This window comes from Triticum aestivum, chromosome 2A, assembly GCF_018294505.1.
Source record: "Triticum aestivum cultivar Chinese Spring chromosome 2A, IWGSC CS RefSeq v2.1, whole genome shotgun sequence".
In the NCBI taxonomy this organism is placed as follows: domain Eukaryota; kingdom Viridiplantae; phylum Streptophyta; class Magnoliopsida; order Poales; family Poaceae; genus Triticum; species Triticum aestivum.
Window position 1 is genome coordinate 755,871,136 of NC_057797.1, and position 8,309 is coordinate 755,879,444.

Here is an 8,309-nt window from a genome sequence, read left to right on the forward strand (position 1 = left end):
ACCACTTCAACTATCCTTCCACTTCCGGGATGAGACTAAACTTCCTACCACCTTGTCATGCCACCTACATGGGCCCTTAGAGATCAAATCTGAAATGGACATATGGGCTCTAGGCCCATCTCATAGTTCAACACTATCATCTGATCATGATGGAATGCATTGTTAACGGCGTGCTATACACGTCATCTATCATCACCTTTTAATTAGTTAATCAGTTCGTACGCAGGCCGGGCGCTTCAAATCCGCACTGGAATTGGTCGACCCTCCAATGTTGACTCCACTGTGCCGGTCGCATGAGAATTTAGAGCTGGTCAATACAGTATCTCTACTACCTAAAAAAACGGAGTGTTCCGTTTCCTCTCTTACGTTCCCCGCTCTTCGTCCAACCCTTTCGTACGACATCCCACCCCTCCACTGGTTTTCCCCCGATTTTGTTTCCTCCCTCCACCGATTTTCTCTCCTGGTTAGTTCCATCTGATTCCTGTAATTAATTGTTTCCCTAAAAAATAATCCCGTAATTAATTGCTTCCGTGACTCACGTAGTTTCCTGTTATTGTTCCTTCCAAACCTGCCCTATCTGATATACCGGCCAGACCGATCCCCGTACGTCTTTTCTTGTGGAAGATGCTAAGAGAGAGATGGGCGAGAGCAGAGAGGAGAGCAGCCGCGGTGCTGGCCCGTAGAGCCGTGGTTGGTGTGCGAGGCGACCGACGAAGGGACCCTGCATCCGCGTGGTATGTTGGCCTGCTCGCCGAGCGAGCACTTCGAAACGGCATGACCCTGTAGAGGTTCATGCCGCTGCCAGAACATGTCCTGCTCCACCGCCGCTGCCATAGGTAAGTTACTCACGCCTGTCTGTCCTTCTGTGGGAAAGGTCAATTACCAATAAAACGGAGAACGCTGATATTATCCATTGCTTCCTCTGCTTGCAGGCACCGTTTTCTTGAGCTGCCACAGGCTGGAGCCTCTGCCGGTGGAGAAGGAGGCGACATGGACTGCCTGCTCTGGGTCTACGACTACATCGTCGAGTTCTTCCAATACAAGGACATCCTGCCCGACGGCTCTCAACACGTGAGGTGAGAAATCGAAACATTATGCATTCTGATTCTGTCAATTGATGGCGACCAGCCGACCAGGCCGAGATTCGATGTCTACGTTAATCTCCGCCCTCGATTGAGAAGCTCGACGACATGCTGCTTGCCAAATCTGAGTCTCTTTGTCCTTGCCAAACTATTGAAGACGCGCAAGGTAATTGTAGGAGAAGAATAAGACGCAACGTTTTCTGCTATCTGTTTATCCTTTTATTATGTGAGTACACACAAAGAAGTTAACAACCTTCCGGGAACTGCATCTCATAGTTCATGCCAACAACCGGGAGAAAAGAAAGGAAAGGAGAGATGCGTGCTAGGAGCAGTACCATCCGGTGATTACGTACGTGCATGCACGGGTCAGGCGTTCATGTGGCTTAATTTGATGTTCACGCAGGAGATCATGGATGGCTTTTAGAAGACCGTCTTCTGGTACTTTCGAGACAAGAGTCACAAGAATAGTTACGACGACTTGGCGCCCTCACGTCCGGCAAGACACTGGGGCGAGGAGAGGTGGTGGATGCCCGGGCCATGCATGACAAAGTTAAGTTGATAAAGATGCTATTATTTCCCCATTTAGTGGTGCTTGGAGAGATATATGCGTGAAGATTCTGGACTCCAAGAGAAGCCCCCTTGGCATTACCTTATATAAGTATGCAATTGTATTTTGTGGCCATCAAGCAAGTTTAGTTCTAACAATACAAGGCTCCCATGCATTGAAGTTTATTTCGCCTCATAGTTGGCCTTGTAAGAGTGTGGAGGGAGAGCAACTATCGGCGTGTCCTTTCCGCCTCCTTCTGGACCTCCCCACTGTAGTTCCGGCTCTCGTCGGCTCTTTTTCCTCGCATCTTTCCAGGGTAAATGAATGAATTTCGAGCAAAGAATTCCTAAATTTGAGACCATTCTCTGTTGCATAATTTTATTATTTTCTGACATGCTTTATTAGGTAATGGTGGAGAAGAATTTCTGGAAATGGATGTGAAATCAAGGTGACATGCCAGATTATAGGCCGACAATGAAAATAGCCAGGTAAATATTGCAAGAGGTTGCTCCTGATGTGTGGACTTGTAGTGATTTTGTGATGCATATTCAACATATTATATTGTTTTTATTGACGGAAAGGAAATTGATTTAGGCTCTCCTGACATATGGCCTGAGGCATTCAACCATATACCAACTATATATCTTTATATTTGAAAAAAATACATGCATTGCATGATACTTAACAAAAGGTAAAGTTTAACCCATTAAATGTTTGGATGTGTTCATTCTTCATTAGTGTTCGTTTCTTGCCAGCAGAATCCTTTGGCAACTGGTTCTCCCATGTCCAACCATGTCCCTTCGCCCCATTTTTTTCCGTCCTCATGCTTTTTTTGTCCCACCACACCCTTTGTTTGTAGCTTTCCTGCATGATAATCAATCATCTTAACTTACTTACCTTCTAAAGCAATTCCCTCTTAATTTACTTATCAAAATTTTACTCAAAACTTCTTATCAAGCTAATTAAAGGAAAATATGAGCATGATTTGATAAACATTTATTTACACACTTGCGTTTATATGGACAAGTAAATCACGAGCTAACATACTAGACTATTTATATCCCGTTGCAACGCACGGGCAATGTCCTAGTACACTATATATTCTCTTCAGTTAGTTCGAGATTGTGATGCCTAGTTGTAGCTTGTTCTCCCATGGACCGTTGTTTTTTGCATGCATCATCACACTAATTCCCGTTCCATCCGCTACCTTATGGTGCTTATGGCGTTTGCGCAATGATTTTGTCTTTCAGGGAAGAAGATGGCGAGGTATGCGTTGTGTGTTGGATCAGGTGGGGGCAACAATCAGGCAGTGGAAAATCTTATGTTCAGAGGTCCAGGGTGCTCTACTTCTCCAGTGCTTAAGGCTTTTAGATTGACGAAGAGGGGAACTGCTTAGAATCGTCTAGACTAGCTGATGGAGTTAGGGTGATGAAGCTATGCCGCTCTCTCCAGCCGTTCTCTATCTACCTTTCAATGAAAAACTCTCGATGAGAGATGTAATAGGGCAGTAGTTTAAAACCCTGATGTATGTGTTCTTTGGCAGCTACTTTGGTTGTCGCTGAGAGCTGTTGTCGCCGAGAGCTGTTAAACAGGCTGGTTCTGTCGTGGTTGTCTTGGCTAAAAAGTTGGGGCGGGGAACAACCCCTTTCTTCTCAAAAAAAAAAAAACTGGGGCCAGAGGAGATGGATCCAGCTAGGGGTATTGGTGCGTTCATGGCTTCATGCGTGCCTATAGGCTAGCTAGAGCCTAGAGCAAAAGATTTCAACATAGATTCGTGGTATGTAGCCACCTACAGTTCTACCTTTTGCTTTTTGACAGCAATAATCTCTTTGTCCTTGGCTCGCAAGGTAGGCTCCCAATGACGAATCACCATCGTTTCATTTTTAGCCCAGCGACGGCTCTTGCTTACGCACGCACGCACTTTGGTTAGGTTTTCCCGCATGTTGCCGCGTCCTTGGCTTTGGCGACGTGCGGTTTTCATCGAGCCAGCCATCTCATCGGCTGGACATGACTGATGATATTGATGCATGCTGCGTAGGCCTTCCGACCTTATCTCTTCTCAAGATTTTGGATGCGATGCTACCGAGATTTTTGGGCTAGTGTTCTTATTCTGTCGCGAATTTTCTGATGCAGGGCGTCATCAGGTAGTACAAAGTTCAGTTCCTAATGAGGAGGCCAACAAAGAAGGAAAGATGCGCACATTTTTCCACGACGCAAATGCGGCCAAATTGGCCAATACATGTTCCATTTTCTTGTTTCATCGCACGCTGACGGACATGAACAAACTCTGCACCAGTTAACTTGATTTACTAGTTAATTACTGCTGCTGATAAGACGCACGGTTGCAATCCTTTTTTGAATAAACGGTTGCAATCCTCACTGTCATATGTGTTCAATTCTTTAACCCTAGCTAGCTACTTTTTGTATAGCTGGCTCGAGTCCTAACATCTGATTATGATCCAATGCATTTTTAACTGCGGGTCATTCCATCTCCACCAATACTCCTTTTTCCATATGTTATTAATCAAGTTCGTACGTCGGCCGGGGCCCTTCGAATCTGCTGGGCGATTAGCCGACCCTCCATTATTAACCAGCGCGTGAGAACTTCGATCAGCCAAACTGGTCAATGGGCTATTTCCCTCATTCCTTGCCGGAATGTAGCTATCAGTGCGTGATGCACCTCATGGACATGGACCGTTGTTTTTGCATGCACCACCTATAAAAAAAATCAACTAAACGTTGATTTGTCGAGGCAAAGACCAGGCGGCTAGGAGCTCAAAGCTGATACTTTCCAGCTGAGCAGATCGACACGGGGGATGTTGGTCCATGGACGACGATGTTGGACTCGTGGTACGTAGATAGAAGAGCAAGATCGTGTCGTAGATTCGTGTTACGTAGCAGCCTTTTGCATGGACGCGATCCCGGCTTGATTCGCGGTGCACACTACATCGCTTCGTTTTCCCTTCTCTTTCTCGTGGCCGTGGGACATATACCCAGGCATGCGAGAGTGACGGAGCAAGAGTACCGAGGACGGAGGACTCGAATTTGTATCCGGACTTCACGCACGGCGATCTCCTTTGCCGGCCGGCCGGTGATGCTCACACCACTTGGGATTTGGGATTGGCGTCTTCGTCTGCAGGATATGCGTGCATATGCATGTATCCGCCTTTCCAAACCGCGGAAAGGTTCTTGATTGATTGTGCTCTTGCGGTATTACTACTACTGTCGCCAAAAAATTCCACGCCAGTGCACACGGCCAGAAATGAGGCGCGTATCTCTATCCACCTGTCCTTCTGCACCGGCGATCGACCGTGTCTTCTCCGGCATCATGATGTCAAAACAATTTAAGATGTAAAAACGTCAGGGTGGTGTTATTTCGTGCCACATGTGTGACATTTATTATTTGGGTTCGGAAATGCATTACTTTACTTGACCGCCGGTAACACGGCCGAAAACGAGACACATATCTCTGTCTACCTCTGGGCCGTTGATCGACCTTCTCCCGCGCCATGTTGCACGCCACGGTTGTTGTCCTCGCTGTTACAGGAGTATCTGCTTAATTTTCTAATAATTCATTCTTAACGTCTGATCATGATAGAATGCATTGTTAACTGTGGTTTTTTTGGGGGGGCGGGGTAACATTGGGTTATTTGTAACATCCCATCACCACCAGAATTGCATGCACCATCCGCAAGTGCCCGTCAATGAGCTATCAGTTTGTACGTGGATGTGGGCTGCTGGTTTCTTCGGGCGTGCACCGCATGGACCGTTGACGCATGCATATGCATCAGCACTGCTAATCCTCTTCCATTATTCTACGAGCCTCACCCACCCACCGTGATTTCGATTTCTCTAGGCATCACGACCGATTTTCATCGAGCCGTCTCATCGGAAGGGCATGATGATGTTGACACATGCTGCGTAGGCTTTCCCAATATGCAAAAAGGGGTTTCGAGCTTATCTCTTCATCAATATGTTGGACCGCGACCGAGATTTTGCGCTACACTATTCTTCTGTCGTGGATTTCCCGGCGCCGGAGGGCGGAGGTCATCGGGCAAGTTCAGTTCCCAAAGAGGAGGCCGTCCGAACGTGCCGAAGTCAGCCAAGAAAGAAAGAAGGAAAGATGCGCGCATTATTCCATGATGATGCAAACGCGGCCAATCCACATTCCGTTTTCTTCTTCTTTCACCTCCACGCGCGCACGGCTCTAGTTAGGCACTCAGTAGTCAGGGGTGGACGACACGAGCAAGTATCTATCTACCTCCGCGCCGGCGATCGACTCGAGCGTCACGTTGGACGGTTTGCAACCCTCGGCTGTTAACTCCGCTTGATATTTTATCTAAGCCCAACTTGACATGTAGCTTGTTCACGAGTCCTAACATCTGATTAGGTCCTAGTAATAGATTATTAACTGCGGTGTCTTGATATTTCGTCTCCACTACTCCCTCCGTTACGGTTTAGAAGACACAGTTAAATTTGCGTGCGTTTCCACAATAGACAAGGTTTAAGGCGCATTGCATTTATTTCTAGTAGCTAATTAGTACTCCAATATACTATTTCTATATGCATGCGTAGTGTGAATGCCGTCTCATAACCAATAGATAACCACCTAGGTTTCGGAGAATTTCCAAGTGCGCCTTCTAAACCGTAAACAAAGATAGTACAACAACTGCATGTCATCCATCAACGCCTTTTCATTTATTAATTCAGTTCGGGGGGGGGGGGGGGGGGCGTGCAAATCTGCAGTGTGATTGGTGGACCCTCCGTTGGTTGGTGCTACCATCCATCAACGCATGAGGCCAACTCTAACGCGCGACTTCAAACGGACGTGTTGTTCGGATTCTGTCCGTTTGGGTAGAACGATGGGGTCATGTCCGGGCGTGTCCTGGGATGCGGTGGCCATGCGCCCAGCGCGCGGACGCATCCCGGCTGCATCCTGTTCGCTTACATTTTACTTTGCAAGTTCTTCATTTTTTTTCATCATTCATTTTCGATACATGAAAAATACATCATCACAATTTGACTAGAAAAGCAAGACCAAAGAAAACAAGAATCACAAGAATACATTTTAGAAGATGCCGAACTTCCATAACTGCTCCCTTGAGTTGGATTAGGCCCTTTTCGATGCACTCATTGTTGATCTGTGGAGGAGGCTCGATCTGGCATCCTCCTTTCTTCTTCAAGCCAGAAGTCGATGTTGCTTCCTCACACCTAGTCTCGTGTCTAGCCTCTAATCTAGCAACAAGTGCACTTGTCTCATCTACATCCTCTATGCTAGCTAAAAGTGCACGAACATGTATTAAATTTTGCTCTATCAGTATATCGATGTACTCTTCTTCCCAATACCAAAACTTGCATCCATGCTACACAATAAAATTTGAAGTTAGCACAACTAGTCAAATCTAGAGCACAAACCAAAGCTAAAAAGACCACGTACCCCATCGTTTAAGCACTTGATGAACACCCATCCAGGATGTTCCGGCGTTGTAGACACGCGGCGCACGACCATCCTTGGGCAGTGGTCGCACTTAATGAGTGGCAACGGTGCGCAGATGAGCTTTTGGGCAAGCACCGAGCCCGGCCGACCGCCATTCGTGTATCTGCCAGCGGACCACCGACGGTGCAGATCCGAGCGGCTAGAGGAGGAGCCACTGCCTGCATGTGGCCTTGCGGCCCTGCCAGGGCCTTCCGGCGAGGTGCCCGGCCAGTCCATGCCGCGGCCCGGCCTCCCACAGCCGGGCGAGCTCAAGACCGACCGTATCCGGCCCAAATCCGGCCGGTGGGTGCGCAAACCAGGTGGCCGTGGTTGGGTAGCTCAGCGGCGCCGAGGGGAAGGGCCTGGGCGAGCGCGCATCCGAACTGCACGGCTGCAATACCGGCGGCGGCGAGGGGAAGAGTGGGGAAGACTGGAGGGGGGTGCGGCTGGAGGGAGGGAGGGAGCTGATAGAAAAAGGCCCGCCCTATGCCACCGACGGGCGGGCCAGGGAAGGACATGCGCAGACGGCCCGCACGTCCGTGTGGTGTCCGTTCCACCCAAAAAGCGGCACAAACTTGGGTCAGGGATGAGTCGAAAACGGACACAAAACGAATAAAAATTCGTTTGCTCCCGCGCGCCGGGCCGTTTGATTTGTCCATTTTACCTTAAACGGACGAGGGCGGATAGGATAGGGTCGCGCGGTGAAGTTGGCCTGAGAACTTGGATTAGCTAAGCTGTCAATGGACTATTTATTTAGTTTCCTCCGCTGCTCGCCAGCTGGGTGTAGCTATCGACTCCATCAGTGTGGTGATGGACTCCTGCTTTGTGCTCGCACCACATGGACCGTTGACGCATGCATGCGGCATGTCTCACCCCCCACTTCTCTCCCATTATTTTAGGCTCAGAGTTGATAGAGATGCATTGATTAGGCGCTAGATGAAGCAAAGATCACGTCACAGATTCGTGGCCTTTGGACAGGCGGCGATCCCGACGTGCTTCACGAGGCAGAGTGCATTGCTCTGCTATGTGTACTTCCCCTTTTTTTCTGTCGAAGGAATGTTTTGGCCGGTCATAATAGGCAAGAATATAAGCTAGTAACTTACACATTTCCCTAGACTATATTATTACCTTCATAGTGGGTAGGAACATCTATGTAGTGTCATGCAACGATATATTTATTAGATTATAGACTCATTGTTTTTTG

At 48.0% G+C, this 8,309-nt stretch overlaps 1 long non-coding RNA gene across 1 annotated transcript; it reads left to right on the plus strand.

The window, feature by feature from the left end:
- Window positions 1–592: 592 nt before the first annotated feature.
- Window positions 593–3,220, plus strand: LOC123186477 (uncharacterized). The gene is made up of 4 exons (XR_006493640.1): window positions 593–836; window positions 933–1,945; window positions 2,035–2,117; window positions 2,880–3,220. It is a non-coding gene; the product is annotated as an uncharacterized lncRNA (long non-coding RNA).
- Window positions 3,221–8,309: the final 5,089 nt, after the last annotated feature.